Source organism: Rattus rattus, chromosome 6 (genome assembly GCF_011064425.1).
Source record: "Rattus rattus isolate New Zealand chromosome 6, Rrattus_CSIRO_v1, whole genome shotgun sequence".
NCBI classification, from domain to species: Eukaryota; Metazoa; Chordata; class Mammalia; order Rodentia; family Muridae; genus Rattus; species Rattus rattus.
Window position 1 is genome coordinate 47,802,084 of NC_046159.1, and position 23,096 is coordinate 47,825,179.

Genomic DNA, 23,096 nt, shown 5'->3' on the forward strand with positions numbered 1-23,096 from the left:
CTTAGTCTGAGACAAGACCGGTAGAACATTTCTAGCCTTCATACGTTTTTCCCTCTTGCTACATCCCTGGGTCCTACAGTCAAATTACATTGAGGTATGACATATTTTACTGCAGAAATGGAGAAAATTGTTGACTGTAATTACATTGTTTAATTGAAGTGATAAGTAGCTGAGGCCACTCACTTAAAAGCATCCTTCCTAATATCTGGATAATGTTTTTAAATGAGCGGTCATGCATTGGTGACATTTGAAAAGCAGGCATTTGGGATGTATTTTTGGAAAGCTCCAATTATTTTCCTTAAATGATTAGTGAGCTAAAGGAAACAGTTAAGTGGTGTTCTGCACATGTGTGTTTATTGGTATCCTTTTCTAGAGATGTGTATCATGGAGGAGACTATATGCCGTGATATATGCATGCGCGTGTGTGCATGTGCATGTGTGTGTATGTATGTGTATATATATATATATATATATATGCGTCTTTTATAAACATATGCAAAATTTGCCTTGAGGAGTGTGTAATATAACCTTAGACTGGGTCTAAACCATGAGCTTTTTTAAAAGCCTCCTTGATTATGGGAGATTGAAATACAGCCAGCCGCAGAACTCCTCGCGAGTTACGTGCCAGCTCGTTTTGGAAGTAGCTGGACATCCAAGTATTAGTTCTTCCCTCAGTGCCGTCCCCCCGCCCCCGAGTGAATCCTTAATTGCTAATGAACGTAATTAATTTCAATTGTTATCGTAGCAAGATCCCATTCATAGGTGTATCTCCCAGTTTAGTGGTGTCCCCTGGAACAGCCAGTGTCTCTTGTCAGGGGAGGATAGGTAGAAGGCACAGCGGGCGCCTGATTGAGCCAGTTGTTCATTTGCTGAGTGTTTGTGTTTATGCAAAGGGGCCTCTTCCTGCATATTTAATCTAGAGTAAGGCAGTGGCTTTGTTGTGTTTAGCCTACATACCTTCAGTCCTTCCTCACCCTGCCGCCAGCCTGGGAACCCTGAGAGCCTGCAGGACCTGGCTTCCCACTGCCTGTAGTGTCCCTTACAAACTCTTGAACTTTGTTCTGTCTAGTGAGAGACCTGCCTCTCCTGCCCCAAAGCTCTGCTGCCTCACCATGAATGGGTAAGTGTGTGCCAAGCCGAGCTGATACTTTTGTTTCATTTCGCAAATGTTGAGAGGGCCCTTCGCCGCCCTTCTGAGTGCTTGCTGAAAGCTGTCCTGGCGCCCGGGCAGCTGACACTTGCTGGCTGCTTTGAAATAGACTAGTACAGGTGCCTGTTAGCAACGGGCTAGGAACCAGCAAGGAACCGGCGGCTGGATTTTGAAACTGGTAGTGTGAGGCTCTTGGGGACAGGAAGGAATTTAAAAAGAGAGAGAGGGCAAGCGCAGCTCGACTATTCTTGGTTCTAGCAAATCCTGTTTTGTAACTATCCAGCAGCTAGAGCTGCCATTGTCTGGTGAGAGGCTTCAAACAGTGTGCCAGGCTGAACTGCCGGCTGAACTGCAGGAAAGCGGCAAAACTCAGCTACTGTATTGTGAATACCGGGCCAGGGTCCTCCCCTGAAGGTCTGCACTGGGATCGGAGGGGTTTTCTTCTGTGAAAATCGAATCATCTCCTCACTGATATTAATAGCACACATGAGATGTTAGCCATGATGCTCAGAGAAGCAGTGGAGAGGGAAGGAAATCTGATCTTGCTTGGGGGGGAAACGACAGCCCCTTGGCTCTCTGGTGGAGGGGACGTCTATCCAGGCTCAGTCCCTCTGCATAATGGCACCCTGGCTTGTGTGTTTGTTCTAGGAATTCTAATCTTGGGTTGTTTGTTTGACTCTGAGCTCTGGTGCTTCTTTTTGTTCTTGGACTGTCTTTAGAAAGCACCACGTTGAGGGGCTAATGCAATCTTTTTTTTTTTTTTTTTAATTTTTTAAGTGAATTAGAAAACGGCTCAGCAGTTGCTGGACTTAGATTTACCCTGGGCGACTTGGGGCTCTTCTCCTTTCTTCTCAGGGCAGGCTGTTTATCGTTTTCATCCAAGTTGTCAAAACAGATGAAGGGAACCCTCCAAGGTTCCTGTCCTGTGTAAAGCTCTTGCTGGGTGCAGGGATTGGGTCTAAAAGAACACGCTTTTACTCCCTCTTGACTGTCGCCTTGGTCTGAGTAACTCCTTCCAACAGAAGAGTGTGCTGTTCCCCCGCAGGTTGGAAACTGGGAGAATTGAAATAAAATTCCATCAACCCTATTAAAATATGCGAGGGCTTGGGTCTTCTTGGGTACCAATCAGTCTAGAGACTTCGAAGCATTTATTAGCAGTGGGATTGCTGAAGGTTTTTAATGATAAAATTACAAATATTCTAGCTAATTGTAAGTATATGACTTTTATACTCATTTTTTTAAGAGGAAAAATACTTTTTTTTTATGAGGGGAAAGAAGCGGCGCCATGAGCACCTTCTGTGATTAGCACCATTGTATTCTTAAATTTTGATTGATAGAGATAATAGTTTTCACGTAAAAATACAGACAGGTACTTTAACTTTCCATGACAATAGCTATTTGCATTTCTTTTATCTTTTTGTTTAACATTTGTGGGGGTTGGGATGGATTTGATTATTAACTCTTATTGCACACTGAAGGGGGATCTAAAACAAAGGCTTTGTTAGCGATTCAAAGGCAAAACAGCAAATATTGTTTTTGGTTTTCAACGTGTACAGGCTGTTAAAGGATACCTATAAAATATTTTCACATGACCGTGACCAGGGTTTTCCTTGAGTGGAAGGTAAAAGGGAATGAGTTTTCCAACTGAGACAGGCCGGTGGCTGTAGTTTTCCTGGGGGGGGAAATGCCAACCTGCGGGTTGACTGTACCACATGGTTGCACTGTGTGTCGGCTTTTGAGTTTTGCCTAAACAGAACAGATCCCTAAAGTTAGAACTCTGCGATGTTTCCCCGGGAGGAGAGAAGGGGCAGTCACATGTTCCCCCCGGGGCTTGGACAGGGATGGAGTAGTGGTGTGTGGTCGCTCCTTTCTCTGATAGACCAGTAAAGGAAATGCAGCATTTATAAACCAACTGCCACGGGTGTGTCTCAGGACACCCGGCTTCAGAAGCCTGGACGGTGCAGCAGTTCATGTCCTGTGCCCTTCCTTCCTCCTTTCCTTTCTCAGTCCCCGTTCCGTGGTCTCTGCCCCTTTCTTTCCTCCCCACAACCCCTTTTTTCTTTGTCTTTTTTTCCTACCTTCTTTTAAATGTTTGTTAAACTCAACGTGTTGAGGTTCCAGAGAGCACAGGGCGAAGCCCTGGGGTGATTTCTAAGTTGATTTTCTTAAGTCTCAAATAAAGTGACCCTGTGTTCCACCAGTCAAACACGTGCTGATGGCCTTCTGTTTTCTAAGAAATCACTGGAAAACAAGACAGGAAAGCCAAAATGAGTTAAGATTAATGACTTAAAGGGGCAGTGCTCCCTTGGGAACTGGCCCATTTGGACCTCTTTTCTCAAGTGAAGTCCGTGCTGTTCAGTAAGAGGATGGTGGGGATGTGGGAGCCTGAGCCACGATTCAAACTTCAGGAAAACACAGGTTGAGTCCTGGTCCCTTGCACCTGTTAAGCTGCCCCCTTTCCATGGACCTGGGATGGCTTGGCTCACCCTGTGTCCCTGGAAAGGCTGGCACCAGTGGCTTCTCTACCAGCCTGTGGTGGATGGAGGCTTAGGACAGATGCTCCTGGTTGCCCTCCGGCAGGCATCAGTTTGTGATAAACTGCATATTGCGAAAGAGAATGCAGGCGTTTGGTCGGAGTCCTTCCTTGGAGTTACTGTGAGAGGAAGAGGGGAAACGACTCTGAATGAGAGAAAGGGAAGGGAACTGCTCCTTTCCAGCCCTGTGAAGCAGGATCTCAGCCTCACATCGACCTGTGCTTCAGTTCCCAGGAGCCCAGGCCCCTTAGCAGTTGTATTACAAGTCTCACAGATCCAGTAAGGGACAAAACTCAGTGCAGCCACGGGGCACTGCACCACCGGGAACTTCTAAGGCACCGGGTTGAGGGGGGGAAGGGAGCTGAGAAAGAGGAAGCACTTGAGATGCTGGGTTTCTAACCAACCCTCCAGGTGTCAGGTTACACGAGTGGGCTCTGTTATCACCTCTTAGCTCCAGGTAAATAACACACACTCCAATGAAGATACCTTGGGAAATTCTAGTTCCTAGGATCTTTACTTGTGAAAGAGAGTTCTAGGAAGGAAAGTTACCAATTTCTGTTTACCGTATACCTAGCTTACTTTTAACACATAAAATCACCAGGAAAGTTTTTCAAAAGAGAGAAAAAGGAATTCAAATGGTATCGGTGTGGTGGCAGCTTTTTTAAACAAGGAGACAGGAGGGCTGGAGGGGGATGTATTTCTTTTACACTGTGTGCATGTGTGCACTTGTGTGTACATGCACATATGAGTGTGTGTGTGTGTGTGTGTGTGTGTGTGTGTGTATGTGTGTGCGTGTGTGCATGTGTTCTGCCGGTAGTCAGATAAATAGGTGATTGATTTGATCAGTAAAAGTACACCGTTTTAGAAATCGAAGTTTTATGCTTTGGGAAAAAGCAGATTGCATATTTTTCTCCGGAGCTGTTGATTTCTGTTCTCCTAAGCATGCAGTGCTAGCAGCTCGGGCCTCTGTTCTAACCCCTTATTTTCTTGTCTTCTGTATCGACACATTTCGTTTAATTGCACATGATAGCAAGCAGCTGTTGGACTATTAATCTCTCTGCAGCAAAACTCAGAAAATAGCATTTCAGATGACTTTACTAATGGATACCTTTTCTAAAAAGTAAAATCAACAGAAATAAATTAATGAGTGGTCAGATGTACGTGTACATTAAAATTTATGGGGCAGATATTCTGTCTTACTGACGATACTTGATACATAAGTCAAATGTAGCAGGTTTCGCACTGTTCAAGTCTGTATACAGTAGGGTGTCGATTGTCTCATTGTGCCATTACTCGCCCTTTTTGATTTCACTTCCCCAGAGGGAGAATATACTTAAGTTCCGAGGGTCAACCGGTGTCTGCTTTTGCCCCCATTCACTTATGAACTATGCTTTCTAGTCTGCTGAGTGGATACACAGAGCTCGCACTTACCTGAAATTGTCCTGTGGGCCGAGATACAACTCCAGAGATAGATAACTTTATTCAAAGTAGGCCTTTCAGCAGTTTTCTTTGGAAATTAAATTTTAATGAGGTCCAGTTGTTTGCCAGGCCTATATGATAGCAAATCTCATCTGCATTGCAAAGTCTAATACTATAGGTCCTTCTGCCTAATGTGCAGAAACAGACCCGGCTCAATAGATACACATATAAATTAGTTTAAAGTCCATGCATGGAAGAAAAGTCTCCGGGAAAAAGGAGAGAGAAAGCGGCCTCCTTGTTTTGAATTGAGCAGGGTCTGCCAAAGTTCACCCAGTTTATATTTAGGATTTGATGAACTGTGGGCATGCACCTAAGTAGTCAGGTGCTGGCTTAGTGTGTGAGAGACCTGAGCTTTGTCCCTAGGACTGCAGATAATGTTATACACTTTTGGATTTTTCGTACCATTTCCTGTGTAAGAGCTGCTGTGACCTGAGAGGAGTAGGGATGCCTCCCAGGTCTCTCTGGTCAACCAAGATCACTTGGCCATTGCTCTTTCTTATCTGTTCACTATGAAACAAGAAGGCAGGCCCAAGGACACGCATCAGCAGGAAAGCACACAATTTTCATTTTCAATTTGAATTGTTTTGTGTAAAAACAACAACAACCTAAAGGTTTGGGGGTAGGTGACAGAGCAGTCATTTGAAACCCGAGCGCTAGGGTTTTCCCCCACCCAAAAGGTAAAAGATTTATGGTGAAAACCTCCAATTTCCTCTTACAGTAAACATGAGAATTCTGATTTCACCCAGAGCCTGTATCTTTTTTTCCCCAGCCAGCATGGTAAGAATCTGCATACCCTGTGATTGTGGAAATGTCAGAGGTCGGCATTAAAGTGTCACCTTCCAGCACCACGGAAGGAGGAAAACTTTGCCTTCCCCAGTCAAGACTGACAGGATATACTCCATTCGCATGGTCCTGGGCATTAATAAGCAAAGGCTATTCGTGTTGGTAAAGAGATCGGGTTCGAGCACCTTGTAGTTCTAGGGTTTGGTCCGTGGAGGTGTGGGATAAGCTGCACTTCTTCTCACTAACGTGATCTCATTAATAAACTCCTGCTTGCCTTTTCTCTTGGAGTGTATGCCCATGACAGTTCCATGGACAGGAAGAGGCAACGTCTAACATTTCTTAAAGGCACACATGAGTTTTGCTCAGGGGAGTGTGCAGATGCAATGGATACATGGGTTCATGTGTGTTCCTGGCTTCCTTTGTGTTTTAGGAAGCTTGGTTTCATTTGTTTATTTCACGTGACATGAACCATTTGTATCTAACATAGGGATCTGGTAGAGGTAGATGTTAAGTGGGAAATATTTCTGTGAACAGCTTTCATCGGCAATTAACCCCTTGTCCCTCCCCAAATAGAAAATGGTGCCTTAAAAACATTATTCTGAAAGGCTTAGAGGGACAGAAAGCTTCACGTCTGCAAGTGCAAGCTACTTTCAAAGATGGAAAAAATATACCACACGCTTTAATGAAATCAGAAATGTTGTGGGTACGAACCAAACATGCACATTCAAGTAGCAGTCTGGTTCCTAAAAACGGAGGCCCATGAGTCATGTATCATTCTACTCGAGAATAAATTAATAGACGGCCAGACAAGGAAGAGTTCGCGTGAAAAGTCAGAAGTGTCTCTTCTTGACTTTCCCCATCCCTCTTGGGCCTGTAGTCTTGAAGAGAGTGGAGATCCTGGCCTTGCTTCTGTAAACTGATAAATTCGATCTGCAGGATGCAGTTGAACTCCTTGTCCTTTTGCTTGTGTGACACTGGGCAGTGGCCGTGAGACTGCCCTTGTTTTTCAGATTGTGACTTGTTGGTTTTTGTTTTGTTTTCAGGGTGAGACTTGACCTTTGGAGGTGACTATAACTGAAGATTGAATTACTGAAGCCAAAAAAAATAAATAAATAAAAGGTAAAATTATACATAACTGTTGGGTTTGCATCTAAAACTATTTCTACCTTTGAAGCCTGGGGTTTGGTAATTTGTTCTTCATGTATGTATGTATGAAAATATGTATGTATGTACATACATATATATGCAATACATATATGTATACATATATATGCACATATGCACATATATGTGCATATAAATTTCTCTATATAAAAGTGTGTAAAGGTACATGTGTGGCATGTTGGCAGAATCTTTAAAGATTTCCCTTAGGTGATAGCCCATCGATGTACTTTGTTCGCCCCATAATATCATACTTCCCTCCATTTGATGAAGCTGAACATTAATTATTGTTCGCTTGTATGTTTTATGGGCTTTTTGTGAGTAAGGAATATTCACATCATAAAAGTGATGATTCATAAAGTAACTTGCCCCAGACATGAGTAACGTGCCAGTGCTCAGTGCCCAGGTGGTGGGATCCCTGCTGATGCTCATCCGCTGGTGCCCCCCACCCCCACCCCATCACCTTCTTTCAGGAATTACTAGTCAGGTACCCTAGCAGTAGGCCACACTGAGGTCACTCTGTGGCAGTGTGGGGCACAGCCCTCAATGCCAGCTCTGTGTTGTCTTGTTTTCTTGACCTTACTTGGAAATCAAAGTGTGCTTGATTTTGAAATTAGAAGTTTTCAGAGAGCCTAGTGTGGCTTGCTGAACGAAGGCCAATTTTCACCTTCTGAAATTCATGCTTTTGAAGAGGCAAATGGGCCGCTCCCATTACGTGGTCATAGATGCCTGATGTTGGGTTTAGGAGCACCTCAGAGCTAAGGCCGTGACCTTCCTGTTGGAAAGAATTTGTAGTCTCTTTCAATGTATGAAATTAATAAGTTTATTTTTATGTTTATGGTGTTCATAATTTATTTTTAAGTTTCAATATAGATGTATACTGTGTGTTTTATGCAGCCTTCCCATGCCTTTTTCTATTCCATATATATATATTTTTTATTTTTTTATTTTTTTTTTTTGAGCTGAAGCAGCCTTTCCAATGCACATTCTAATTTGGCCCCTGAGTAGTTCATTTGATTCAACAGGCATGTGTCCGTTGAGTAGTGACTTGCTTTGTGGCATTATTGAATACCATGCTCAATCTATTTGGAAGACACAGACGTTTCAGAACCTTGATGATATGAGAATTATTTGATCGGTTTTGTCTTGACCCTCACGAAAGGCGTTTGGATCTAGTGTGCCTCACAGACTGAGTAGGCTTGCTTGAGTTGTTTCTGATTTCTTTGCTTTGGGTCCTGCAATTCAGATCTGCATTGTTTCCTTATCGCTGCTCTTGTGGGAAATACCAGGTTAATGCCCAGAGGTGTCTCCTGTCCCGTCAGATGTTCCAGCCTGGAAGGAAATGTTGTTGAGCAGCATGTGGGGTTGTCAGGCGCGGCGGGCGTACTAGAGGAAGGCAGGCCCAGGGTTGGGGTTTTGCAGACTTTCTGCCCAGTGCTATCTATCTAGTCAGTGTTTCCAGCTTGTAGCAACCTCTGTCTCAGCCACTCTTTCTACTCTAAATACCGTCTCTGGTCTCTTTTACCTCTAGAATAGATCCTAGAATGCTCTTCAGGCGTCTCCCTCATCTCATGCTGTTAGGAACACAGGACAGTCTGAAAATTGAGATTCAATAAAGCTAACAGGGAGTTCAGAAGAAAACTTACTGGTGGGAATGGTGGCACACACATTCACGCCGGTACATCGAGGCCTGAATGGCTATTAGTGGAGTGTTTGGATTCAATAGCCGTAGGTGTGACAGACATGGTTTTAATATCCGTGCTTCTATCTGCTGATGTCCCTCAAACTCTGAAGTACCATGATATGCATGGGACAAAGGAAACTTTGCAGAACAGTGACTTCTGTTGTTAGTCCTAAGGACAAGCTTTTGGAGGCTCTTTCTGATCCGGGTAAAGGACATACTCTGTTGTGGCATTCGCCAGCTCATCAATAAACCCGCCTTCCAGGGAACTTTTTAGATTTCTAAATATTTTGGTTTTGTGATGTCTCCTTTTACTAAATGAAGAAAAGAAACCACACAAATGCTCGACACATTTATGTAATTTCTCTTGTTGACTAGAGTCTCGCAACTCAATGTAAGAATTTTTGCTTAATCTGTGTCTTTTCTATTTCTGCTTCTGTTAGCTTAGTTTTTGTTCCTTATATGTAACCTTTGTTTTTATTTTCAACAAACATTTTGCTATTTGACATTTTTATTCTTTGTTCTTAAAATATCCCCTCTTTCTTTTGATCCCAAATTTACCTTTAGGCAGGGTCAAAGATCTTCCAAAGATGAATTTATACTCGTGTGTGTGTGTGTGTGTGTGTGTGTGTGTGTGTGTGTGTAGTTCTTGTGCTGTAGGAGAAAAAAATCTCAGCTAATTACCCTAAAGCAAAGCCATACTTGGAGTGTAGTGATTGGTATTCTGCCTGAGGACTGTACCCTGAAGGGGAAGGGACTTCTGTTTTGTACCCTCTCACTACAAATAGGTTTCTGATGTTTAGGACTTCTCAGTAAATAGCAAGCCTCCAGTTTGAATATGTCAGTATTGGTGATCAGTGTGCTCATTGGCCAGTATGGGGACAACTGACTATGCATACAGTATGCTCATTGGCCAGTATGGGGACAACTGACTATGCACACTGACGTTGCCAGGCTGAATCAGAGAGGCAAGTGAAGCCATTTTTAAAATTTAAATTCAAAGGTCTGTAGAACTGTAATTAACCATCAGCATATTTCTGAGTATATAATAGCTTCTTCCAGACAGATCTGAGTGCTTTATAAAATGTGTCTGGGGGGAGCTGGAGAGAGTCTCAGAAGTTAAGAGTACTGACACCATCTTCTAGCCTCTGTGAGCACCGGGCACACAAGCAATGTGCAGAAACACATACAGGTAGAACATCCATACCTATAAAAAATAAGAACAGCTTTAAAATGTTAATAACACAAATGGCTTTGGTTGCTGAAGTTGCTATGATGCCGTTAGCATGTCACTAGGATTCCTGCCTTGTAGTGGCAGATCGATCCTGTGGATGCTGAATAGCTTATCCAAGGGCTTGGAAGATATCATCAAGATAAAAACAGGAGAGAGCATAGCTCTGGTCAGTGATCTACGTCATTCCCCCGTGGCATCTGCAGCAACTTTGGATGGTTTCAGGCACGTTACTATGGTGTTCTCTCCCATTTCTTTATGTCATTGAAAGTTTACCCAGGAACGTTCTGTAGATGACACAACCCAATCTTTAAAATCTACCATTTTGTTATTTAGTTCTGAGTGGACTTGAGTTGAGGAATGCAATTGAAATGTGTGTGAGTGTGTGGTGTGTGTGTGCATGCATACAGATAGATACATGTGTTAGATGTATGCTATCTATGTATATACTTCTGAGTCTTTGCTTAGAGGCTAGACATCAGCATGGGTACTCTCCTCAGTCACTCTTTCTCTTATTTTCTGAGACAGCTTCTCTCATTGAACCTGGACCTTACCACTTGGACTAGATTGGCCCATGAGCCTCTGGGATCCTCTTCTGGGTGCTCCCAATGTGCTGGGGTTACAGTCATAGGCAACCATGCCCAGATAGTTGTCTTTAAATGTTAGACATTTCAAAGCTTCATGGTTTATGTGGTGGTTCAGCTTCTTTTTAGATGATCAACCTATTTGTTAGAAAGTTTAAATTGTTTTTCAAAGAAAGTACAATTACAGTAATTTTTTTCTCCCTCCCCAGTTTGAGCATTTTAAAAAATGTTAAAGGAAGGTGCTACGGTGCACATTAACAGTTTGAACTCATTGTGTCTTGCATAGTATGGATTATTTCTTAGTTAAAGATTTAAAATGCTTTCCAGCTAATTGAAATATATTAGTCCCTTTAAAAGTATGCATTTGTGTGAACTGAGCATTTCCACAACCACAGAACGCTTCTCAGGTGCTCCATTCAAATGATCTTTGGGGTTATTTTTGTTTCAGCCATCACTTTATTGCATGATGGCATAATTCATTACCAATTTAAACTGTAACTTGATAAACTTAGTTGGGTGATAGGTCTCTACAAATTGCTTTGACAAATACCCAGCATCTCCAAATGCAAAGTAAGGGTCAGGAATATCTGAGTGAGCAGCACTGCATATCCAGACCTGATGGTGGAGGCCTGTCCAGCACTAGGTAGGTGGAGACAGGAGGATCAGGAGTGGTTCAAGGCCAACCTTGCCTATATAACAAGTTTGAGACCAGCCTGGGCTATATGAGATCGTGATTTTAAAAAAGGAGGAGGGGAGAGGCAGAAAACATTCAGCATTTGAATTGTGTTCCTGTTAACTCACAAACATGCTGCGGCGATAGTGTGACAAAATGCTCACTGTGTACTTAGATAACCACACCCACATATGATCAACCAACCAGTCACTTGAGCTAGCTATTGGACTACTATGTCTAGTTATACCACATACCCATGTCTCAGTTATAGTGATCAGGCTGCAATCTCTGTGGCTGCCCTTAGTGCTTCAAATCAGATAGATACTCACTGACTTCTGTCTTGTAACAATGTAGCTAATCTAGTCCAGCGAGGCAGGTCCTTTGTAGCCTCTCTCTTTGCACCTGGGGCTCTCTCCTTAACTGTGTGGCTGAAGAACTTAAGTTGTTACCACAACAGGGTGAAGCCCAAAGTACTCCCTTTTCTTTTAAGCAAAAGTTGGAAGATTGCAGGCATGATACCTCTTGACATATAATTGGTGAGATTAGAGACAGGCTCCGTGAAGCTTCAAGGGTTGCTGGGAGATGTTTTTGAGTGAAGAGAAGACTGTAAAGAGATGGGAAGAAAATATAAGAGAGCACACCATCCATAACTTCTTTATTCTGAGAATCACTCCAGTCCAACCCTTTCTGCCTGCCTGCCTGCCTGCCTGCCTGCCTGCCTGCTTTCCTTCCTTCCTTCCTTCCTTCCTTCCTTCCTTCCTTCCTTCCAAACTCTCATTCATTTATTCACATAAATGTACCTGTGTACACACATTAATCTTGAGCACAGATCTGTATTTAAAGTTCTTTGCTGTACAGTCCCTGCTCTCATAGGGTTTATATTCCAGAGAGAAGACAGACTCAAATGTTTATGGTGACTATTAGATAGGTTAACTATGGTTGCTTTTGAAAGTGACGTAGGGCTGGAGAGATGGCTCAGAGGATAAGAGCACTGTCTGCTCTTCCAGAGGTCCTGAGTTCAATTCCCAGCAATCACATGGTGGCTCACAACCATCTATAATGAGATCTGATGCCCTCTTCTGGCCTGCAGACATACCTGCAGGAAGAATTCTGTAAACATAATAACTAAATAAACCTTTAATAATAATAATTTTTAAAAAAGAAAAGAAAAGAAAGTGACATAGAGCAAGGAGCCGAGAGAGCCCCGTGATAGGTTTTAGCCTGATACAGCGTCAGTGTGAGGTTAACTTCCTTGTCCTTGCAATGACAGTGCTCTTGCAAATTATCAGGTGGCTTCGTGTTTTATTTTCCAAATACCTGAGTTTGTGTTTAGTAATTAAATGAGCCTGATTCACTCCTTTAAAGTGTATCTACTATGCAGGAGCTTTGGGTGTTCAGACAGTTTGCTTCCCTACATCACTTATCATTGCATTAGCCAAGAAGGAAGTCTTTGGATCAAGTAGCAGCCGTTCACGTTCTGCCCTCTGCTCAGCCTCCTGACAGCAATTACTCTGCTTCTGCTCCCTAACTTCCTCCTGGTAGTATAATTCTTTTATTGTCCAACCTTTTGTTGTTTTAAACTACTTACAAATAATTTCTTGGCCCGGAGAGATGGCTCAGAGGTTAAGAGCACTGACTGCTCTTCTAGAGGTCCTGAGTTCAATTCCCAGCAACCACATGGTGCCTCATAACCATCTGTAACAGGATCCGATGCCCTCTTCTGGTGTGTCTGAAGACAGCTACCGTGTACTCACATGGAGTAAATAAATCTTTAAAATAAATCATTTCTTGTATTTTGACTACTATGTCCAGTAGAGTGGTGGCCTGCATTGTTCATAGCAGGGATTGATTGATGAAAAACTTAGGTATTTGCATTGTGAACATTTTTATATATTTTTTGTGGGCCAGATAGGGTTTCTCAGCTGTCAGACTTCTACATTTTCTTGTTGGTCTGGATCTCACTGTGTAGCTTAGACTGGCCTCTCTCTAATTCATGATCCTCCTGCCACCTCTGTCTTCTTTAGCAAATCCTACTGGCAGCATGGCGTGGGCCACCACAACCATCTCAGCTGCCCTTAAACAGTCTTCCCACGATCCTAGACTAATACCCTGGGTAAACAAGAGTTGCTTTTCCTTTTGTCAAGGAAACCGATTTGAAATTACTGGTTTTCAGAGAAATGTGCTCTGTAAAATTGGTTTTCTACAGAGTTCATTTGTGCAAATGTACTTAAAATCATGTTTCATAGTAAAGTTAGTCCTTGTAGCAATATTCAAGTGGCCATATTTCACACAGTTAGTCATGAAACGCAGAAGGCAGTCGTGGCTGGAGAGGGGACTCAGAGGTCAAGAGCACTTGCTGTGCTTCTAGAGAACCAGGGTTCGGTTCCCAGCGCCCACATGGCAGCCCACAACTACGTGTAACTGCAGCTCCAAGGGATCCAGCATTCCCTCTGGCCTCGGGCATTTGGTGCAGGCAAAAGAACCATATGCGTAGAACGAAAGCAAGAAAGGAATGTATAGCAGCAGAGTATTGAATCTCACTTTTCTTTGGCTACTCAGAATCGTCAGGAAGAAATGCAACCTGTAATTTTGTGGAAGCGCAGTAGAAGAGCCAGTTAGATTGGCAGAGCGCTTGGGGACCTGATTTGGATATCCAGAAATCACATAAAAAAGTGATCAGATCTAAACCATCGGGATAGTGCTATGCGCTGGGAATCAAGAGTCCATTCCTCAGCTTGATCCCCTGAGCACTGGCCAACTGACCCATCCTAATTAGCAAGTACTAGCCAGTGAGGGACACCATCTCAAGACGGCTTGCATCCAGACTCTAAGCTTTCACGAGTATACACCCAGATAGAAACATTCACCCAGACCCACATGTATGTGCACACATGGAAACAGAAAAGGAAACAGTACATCCATGGGAACCTGGTTCGTATTCTCTGGAGGCTTTCAGGAGTGTCATGACCCCAGAACCACAGTTGTAGTAACTCAGATAGAATCTTCCTTGCACGTTAGTACTTGTCCTGATGGCTTCTGCCCAGGGCTGGCTTTGGATCTGATAATTGTGGTATCTTTTAAAAAGTCTTCTGATGAGTGAGACTCTGTAAATCTGAATGACGCTTAATCATTTGCTTGTTCTCTGCCCCCGATGTGAATGATTACACCTCTGAGGCCTTTTGGATGAAGGGTGATGGGTAGAGAATAAATGAAAACAATGATCCTCAATTTTTCTGGTCTGTTCAAACCCAGTCTTTTTGAAGTATGAAAATCCTGCAGCTTCCCCCATGAATTTTGTGTATTAGTCCATAGGTAGTATATAATTAAAGGTAATTACATGTTTTGTTAATTACCCGACAGTGTGATAAGTTACATAAAATTGCTCTTAATTAAAAAAGCAAACTGGCATCACTGGGTGGACAGATTATTTCCGTCCATCAGTCCTGTGATGCTTGGAACAGCCTTTCTCACCTGCCAGTCCTCTGTTTGCTGAGAGTGCCAGGCCCTCACTGGAGGTCAGAGGAAGTGCCCTGAGATCCGTTCATTACAAATTGTGCAACTTGGAAGTTTAGATCAGTGATTTTCAGAGTAGGAGTTGGAACCAATTTGCGAATTAGGCAATCGTGTTAGTAGGTTGTATTCAAGACTGTTGCGGTGTGGTGTTGGTGTGTGTGTGTGTGTGTGTACTAGCTATATGTGTGAGCACAGCTAAAACCCTTGCCTTTGTTTTAGACAAGCGTGCAGGTATTGTCTTGTGTCTGCTTTCCATCTTGCCATACGAATGCTGGTGTTACAGGTGACTTTACATCTGTTCTGACTTTACATCTGTTCTAGGGATCTGAACTCAGATCCTCATGCTTGCCTATGAGTCACTTTATGCACCGAGCCCTCTCTCTAGCCCTCAAGTGTGCTTTAAGTGAAATATGCCCACAGTAGGGGCATTTCCTAAAGTACTTCTCATGGTATAAACGAATACAGTGAGGCTCTTTAGACTTAGACTCTGTGATGTAAATTAATGCAACCTGTAAGCTACAGCGAATCATTTGCTTCTCTGTTCACCACATCTTTATTAAATGTCTGCTGCATGTCAGGCGTTGTGCTAGGGCCTCCCCAGTCCACTATGAAAGCCACTATTCCACTTGTGGTTGTTGAACACTTGTCTTATGGTTAACCAGAACTTTCTATGGTATGGGTATAGATCCATAAAGCATTTCAAGGCTTTCGTATTGAAAAAGTATGAAAATTTTCCGTGCTTTTCATTATTGATGGCAAATTGAAATAGTTTAAATCCACTGGCCTCAATCAAATAATTAAGCGTTGCCTCAACTGTGTTTTCACTTATGGTGAGCAGCATGAATCCGATGACATGTGTGGCAAGCCTGGTATTTCCTTTGGGTGGCAGTGTTGGTGATAAGGGGGGGGAAAGCAGTGAGCAGCAGTTACAAAGCCCTCTCTCCACTGCTCTAGGGAGTGCAGACGAATAGGCCAATGTCATCAGGCTGTGCTCATGAGAGTAGACCGTGGGCAGAGGGGTCAGATACCAGAGAGGAAGGGCACAGCTGTAGCTCAGAAGTCCAGGGAAGTCTCACTGAGGAGCAGACACGCTTAAGCATGTGCTGAGAGACAAATACTGCTGGTAACACAACCCAGAGGGTGATGGGACATAAGGTCAAGGAAAAACATGGCCGATTGTAGTTTTAGAAAAATGGGATCCTTGGAAGGGCAGCTAAAAATGTGTGCTTTAAATGTATCACTAGGAAACCAGACTTGAGAATAGCCTGTGGGTGGGGGAGGCCATTTAAGAGGACATCCCCGAATCCCGCTGAGATACAGTACAGTGAACACTAGGCGATTTCGATGGCATGTGGCCATAGGGGCTGTGCTGGTGGAGCTTACTAAGGTAAGCCGAAGACTTTCCTAGATGGTACTTTGCCAGAGGTGACTCAAAGGCTTTCTTCCTGTGTGATGGGGTATTAACGAAGAGAAGTCACTGATGGGCTGCTCTATAGGAAACAGGCTGAAGGCTAGAATTTCTACTCCAAGTTATTTCTGGAAGGGTGGAACTGCCATCAGTCAGAGTAGGGAGGCCAGTGAGCTGGCACAGTATGCGAGGGGAAGGGAGGGGGCAGAGTGCAATGGTGACCATTGGGGTTTGCAGCTGTTCACTGTCTCTCTCTCTCTCTCAGATGAGATCCTCATGAGCCTTTGGATATTTAGTTCCAAAAATATTCTAGCTAGAGGCTATGAGTGTAGGATTTACAAGTATATAAGAGATATGTAAGACGTGAAACTTGATGCCCTCACTAAGAGAATGCTATGGAGACACAGACAAGAAAGGCTCAGAGCCTGTGTTTAAAAGCGACCGTTGTTGAAAAAGTTTATCAAGGACACTGAGGAATTGGGGTCACACAAGGCAGGAAGGGGTAGTAGAACTGCTCATTTGGTAAAATACTTGTCACATAAGCATAAGCAGCTGAATTGAATCCTCAGACCCATGAGAAAGCCAGGCACAGTGCCTTGTGTTTGTAATGCCAGCACTGGGGACAGGGGGCACATAGACACACTGATCTGTGGGGTTTGCCAGCCACCCTGACCACTTAGCCTGTTCCAGGCCAACAAGAGGCTCTATCTTGGAAAACAAGATGGGTAGTACTCTGGGAGCGTCAACTGAGCTTGCCCTCTGGTCTCCATATCTGGGCACACACACACATAGGTCTACACACATGAATAGACACATACATACATACACACACACACATACATACATATATACATACATACACACATACATACATACACACATACATACACACACATGCACACATACACACATACATACATACACACATACATATTCATACAGAGGAAAATGTTGAGATTGCAGGGAGTGATAAATTCATTGAGGTGTTTTGAAGGTTGTCAGCCATGAGGTCGAAGAGATGGTAACGAAGACCTGATCATTGTGCTTCCCTATATGGAACTATGTCCTTCATGATAGTAAAATATACTTTAATTCCATGATTTGTTCTGACTTTATCTAATTACTAGTTAGATGGGTTTATGGTTTAGGGATAAGATGTCCTCAAAGCCTCATGTGTTTTGATTTCTAACTAGTTTGGTTGAGAAATGATTGCACCTGATGGGTCTTTCTTGAGGTGGAGACCGGATAGAGTAAGAGTGACACTGGGGGTGTACTCTGCCTTGTATCAGGCCTGAAATAACCGAACCAGGTGACCATTAGTCGATCCCTCCAGGACAGTGAGCCCAGGTGCCCTTTTCCTTCTTTCACCTCTTTCCTCCAGGCATTTTGTCACAGCAAACAAAACCAAACATCAAACAAACAACAAAATCCAAAACCAAACAAGCGACCTGATTCTGATGGTTACAACATTTTTTCCCTCAATATCTTTCCACCCTTCCCTTTGTTAGGGTCACACATTTGTCCCCAATCCTTGTAGCATCACTAATCCTTGTAGCATCACTTCTGTGATGTCTGTGTCCTTGTTCAGCCGTGGTGAGAGAATAGCAGAATCCTGTTCTTTTGCCCTTTTCCAAACACCCTTTAATCCAGTGGCAAGGAGATCAGGGCCGCACTTGGGTCTCTATCTAGAAGGAGCCGTTTTAATAGTCTAAGCTGCTCTGTAGCTCACTGTGGTTAACATACTCTCTGGATTAGTAAGGAACTAGTTTGAACTGGAGCCACATGTCTGTCTGTCACCCTTACCTTCTACTAATATGGGTAGTCTTTGATGAGTGCATCTGCCTTTCAAGTTAACTATGCATACCAAAGGTCTCTCCTACCGAAAAACCGTGAATCACAGTTGGTCGTGTTCCTGATTCCTGACTCAGCATCTCTTCCTCAGGCATGGAGGGAATCGGTGGCAGATAGGAAAAATGCTGCGCATAGGTGTGCTGGAGGACTGAGTGCTATTAAAGGTGTATTGGGTGTGTGGGTAGTTCTGAATAATATACTTAATTTTGATTATGTTATAACATTATTAAGGTAACTATAAAAGCACAACCATTGGTTTTGGTATGGGAATCTGTCCACATGTACTGTGCTCTCTGTACTGTTTCCCTGCCTTCATTGCTTGCCTGACAGGAGCTCCCCTCTACCCTCCCTGTACCTACCTATAACTGGACTTCCAGATTGTCATGGTGAGTGTCACTACTAGGTCCTCTCCTCCTGCTGTGCTGGGCATTTAGTTATATCTCTTACAGTTCCTCGTGAATGCTGGTGTCTCTATGAGGAGCGTCCTGAGAGAATACCCTTTCAGATGGTTGTGGAAGGCCCTCTGACATGGCTCAGTGAGTATTGATGCTTGGCGCCAAGCGTGAGGACCCGAGTTCAGTCCCTAGGAACTACGTAGGGGAAGGAGAGAACTGACTGCTGTAAGGTGTCCTCAGACCTCTAACCCACGCTGTGGCACACACTCTCCCCACCCCCCAGTAAATAAAAGTAAAAAGAAAAAAAAATGTTGTCGACATTTTACATTTCTCACTCGTACCTCTTCTTTGAAGAGAAAATTGATTTGGCGCATATCACACCATTCCATGGAACCAAGAGCATGTGTTTTGCATATAGTGCAGTTGGCATGAATTTGGGGCAGGAAGTTTCTAAATATTAAGTTGTGAGGCGTATTACTTCTCATGTTACCCTTTGGACTTGATTCGCAGCCTACAGAGTAGGAACCATGAGTTCTTTCTTGGGCCAGCCATTCAACCTCACCTCCTTTTATGATCCTAAATGTCAATCACCGCCACCCTACCCCACCCCTGCCACCCTTGCAAGTCATTCATTTAATTTGTTTATGGTTACACCTACAAATGTCTCTGTGGTTGAGTTTCATTGCTGCCACTCTGGAAAATTCAAAAGTACTTACAGCTGCCGGAATACAGACACTGAACTTTTCTGGAGTCCTGCTCCTAAGAGGCACTGCCATTAGTGCATTAGGTAGGGGACCTCAGTGCCTGTGAGGCTCACTGTGTCTGAAGGTGGGCATGTCCTGAGAGGAAACACCTTTTCCTCAGCGTTAGGCACATCTGTCTGTCACCCCTTCAGGTGACCCCTAAAGGAAGTGTTGTAGATCTGTGGACTCAGAGAGGACCAAGAAACATCTTACTTCCCCAGTCTGCCGCTAGGCATTTAATGGTTTCGAACGGTGAGGCATGGAGAGGAAACGACACACCCAGTTCATACCCAGTACTGGCAGCCATTCTGGTGGGGGTGCCCTCTGATGCCACCTTTTCCTATCATGCTCTGATGCCAAAATAAATGGAAGTATTAATTTTCTGACTCAAATAATTAATTGGAAACCTCGGTATCTTTTCTATGTCCTTTTTTTCCTTTGAGGTATGTCAGGATAATTTACAAGCATTTTTTAAAAACCCTAAATATAGAAAAATGTCTGAAAGTGTTTATTTCAGAAAATGTTCATTTTTTTTAAATCTTCCTCCTCTTTGATACCAACATCTCCTGCCCCTCCTTTCTTCCCTGTCTCTATCCCTGTCTCTTCTGCAAGTTTCTCCTTCAGTCCTTTCCCTGCCGAGCTAGCTTCCATCCTCTCTGTGGCCCCAGAGGCCCGGATACACTAAAGCCATCACATAGACGTGGATGCTTCAGGGAGCATCTTCAATAACAGGATTAAGTGGGGTGCTGTTCCAGGTTGAGTTACAAAGAAGTGTATTGGGCTCTGACTTTTCTCTGGTGTTTATTGTGTTACTGAGTGGGATCCTAGCAGCTGCCTCTCATCTAGCCCTGAATGGCAGAATTACACAGGAAGGAAAATGCAAAAGCTAAGTGTATTTCTTGTCTTTTCTCAGCCCTGTTAAGCTTCCTGTGAGCTGAGTGTTGTTGGAGACAAGGCAAAGGCTAGAATCCAGGGTTAGGGTCACGGCCCCAGTGTCAGGCTCTCACTGTTGTCTTTCTGTTTCCAAATCCCTAGAATCTACCTGAAAGTCACGTATGTATGTATGTATGTATGTATGTATGTATGTATGTATGTATGTATGTATTTGGTCTGTGAGTTTCTCTTGTGACCTCACAAGTGCTTCAAAAACAGTTTTAGGTGCTAGCATGGTGGCTGTGGAACTTGTCTCTTGAGTCTGTGATGTAAGCCCTGGCTGGCTTGTGAAATAAGCCCTTAGAGGCCAGCTTTCGGGCATGGTCGCAACATTAGCACATTCAGTTGGGAGTCTCCAACTATGAAATGGGAGAGATTCCACAAAGAATGTGTGTCATTGCTTAAGAGTATGGGGTTTAGAGTCTTGGGGATTCAGCCCTCCTCTTTTAGCTTTGTGTCCTTCTGAGCTAAAACAGTTGGGTCTAAACCAGTCCCCAGCCCTACAGAGAGTTGGGAGAGGTACTGGGATTTTCCTCATGCTCCGTTTTTTAGGGTATACTTCCTTGTCTAGTGCCTGATAAACATTGCCTCTATAGTGCTTAGATCATTGGTAGTTTATTAAAAAGGTTAATCATTTTTCCACTAAATACAATTTCAAAACACTGAGGGAGGGGTGTGTGTGTGTGTGTGTGTGTGTGTGTGTGTGTGTGTGTGCGTGTGTGTGTGCGTGCGTGCCATAGTTTATTATAAAAAGATTGCTAGACACAGAGGAGACACATCCAGACCTTCTGCTCCCTGTCCTATATTTGGGGGAAACGTTAAGGCCTTGATAGAGGTGGAATCAGATTTCCAAAGACTAATATTAAAATTTGAATCATCTTTTTCTACTGTCCTCACCTGCCTTCAAGGGGGGATGGTATGGGGCCACTCTGAAGAACTCAGCTGTCCTGTCTTTATAAATTTAAACCAGCACTTAGGTACAGTATGGTCTTATTTAGAGAATGGAGAGGGTCTAGACACTGGCATCCTGAGACTCGTGAGTTGAGACAGAAAGAGCTGGTCTTGTAAATTTTCTAAATCCTGAACTTTTGTTTGCAAAGAGGCTTTCTAGAACTGTTCACGAGAGTCATTGGCTACAAGCTTGTTACGGGGGTAGTGCATACTGACAGGTAAAGGGTATCTGGGCTGAGCATCATGGTGCAGAACATTAATCCTGTCCCTCAGAAGGCTGAGGCAGGAGGACTAGGAGGTTGAGTCCAGTTCCTCTCTACAGTAAATGAATGGACGAATGAATGAATGAATGATTGAATGAATGAATGAAACGAAAGGCGAGCAATAGGCTGGTGCCCCTAGAGTCACTTGGGTAGAATTATTTTCATCCACTATTCATTCTGTCCAAACGCAGGCACATATGTAAGCATGGCTGCAAAGGCTGTACCTGTTTGTGGGACCAGAAGAAAGGCTCTTTGTCAGTACCAGATGTGTTTCGAGGTAGTATGGGACTGGCTTTCTGGACCTACTTGGCAAGAATGGCCTTGACCTTGCCACCAAACAAAGGACTGCGTTCTCCAAAATCCCCACAATCCATCATTTTCAGTGAGTGAGCAGGATGCATTCATGAGGCCTCACAGGGCATCTTTTTTCTTTGTCCATTCAAAGAGAGTACGTACAGTTTGATCCGTCTTTACTTATATGTGATAATTCAGATCATAAAAGCAACAGTGGGAAGAACATGTGTAAGAAAGCAAACACAGCTTTCAAGTCACCCCAGGGTCTTGGCAACAACCCTTCCAGCCATCTCTCTCCCTGCCTGTTTGTCCCAGAGGAGCTCGGCTGTGGGGCGGCTCTGGAACAGGTGAGATGTGCCCAGGCAGAATCCACAGGGGCCAAATGTGACTTCCTAAGGAATTTTTAAAAAGACAAAGGGTAACATATCTGACAAGTTTTATAGTAATAATATATTATTAGTAATATGTAGAGTTGATGGTTTAGACTCACTATATTTAAGGAAATACACTACTACAATTTTTAAAAATTTTTTCTTTTTTTTTTTTCACTTATTAAATGTATCTTCTGGAACGCTTAAAATTATGTTTCTGGTTCATGTTATAGTCACTTAGAAGAAATCCATCCAGAGCAGAACTCCCGATCTAATTCTGATTGTTTCTGCCAGAGCTCCCCAACAGAGTCTGCCAGACGGCAGCATTACTGTTACTGTATCTCGCTGCCCAGATCCGTGGGGCGTTTTAGCCAATCGCACTCTGTGGCGGGTTCAGGGTTGGACAGGACGGAGTTCGTGCAGTCACTTTACAAGCCTGCCTGGTTTTTCCTTAAGGAGATTGTTCAGCCCTCAGAGCTGGGATTGACACTCGCACCTGTGGCTCCTTCTGGGGTTGTGCTGTGTTTTGTTTACACAGTAGGGTGTTCAGCACATTCAGAGTCTTCTGCCGACTCCCTACCAGAGGCCATCCCTACCCTTGACTCAGTCAGGATAACCAAAAATATCCTCAGACATTGTCGCAGCTGTCTGCTGAAGGACAAGTTCGCCCGGTTGAAAAACATGGACTAAGAGTGATTGACCAGAATGGGGAAACACTAGATACAAAATTGTGAATATTTGAGCCTGATAAGTGTACATTGATTGATGTTGCAATTTTGTACGTATTTCTGAAGTGTCTCTACGATAATCTTCCATCACTCAGGAGACTGAAGCAAGCGGATCTCTGCAAATTTGAGGGCAGCTTGGGGTGCATAGTCTTTGTGCTAGCCAGAGCTACATGGTGAGTCTCTGTCGCTAAGTAAATAAATAGATATTAAAACAAAAATGTGCATTAGTGAAGTATCTTCTGTGAGAATAGACACAGTTCATAGTTCTAGAGTGCCCGTGACTGTCCTTCAGAGCTACAAGGGGCTCTGAGAAGGGCCAAGATGGGTACTCGCTCATTGAACTGCTAGATAGGGGTTTATCTGCTCAGAG

General features: G+C 43.6%; 1 protein-coding gene across 6 annotated transcripts in view; it reads left to right on the plus strand.

The window, feature by feature from the left end:
* The window catches only part of Foxp1 (forkhead box P1), a 388,377-nt gene that overhangs the window by 43,293 nt on the left and 321,988 nt on the right, over positions 1-23,096 (plus strand). For 5 of the 6 annotated variants that reach the window (XM_032906023.1, XM_032906025.1, XM_032906026.1 and 2 more), the window contains exon 2: positions 6,990-7,065. The gene's annotated coding sequence lies outside the window, so the exon portion shown is untranslated. Of the gene's footprint in view, positions 1-637; positions 1,121-6,989; positions 7,066-23,096 lie in introns of those variants that run through there. The other variant, XM_032906021.1, reaches the window with a different exon arrangement.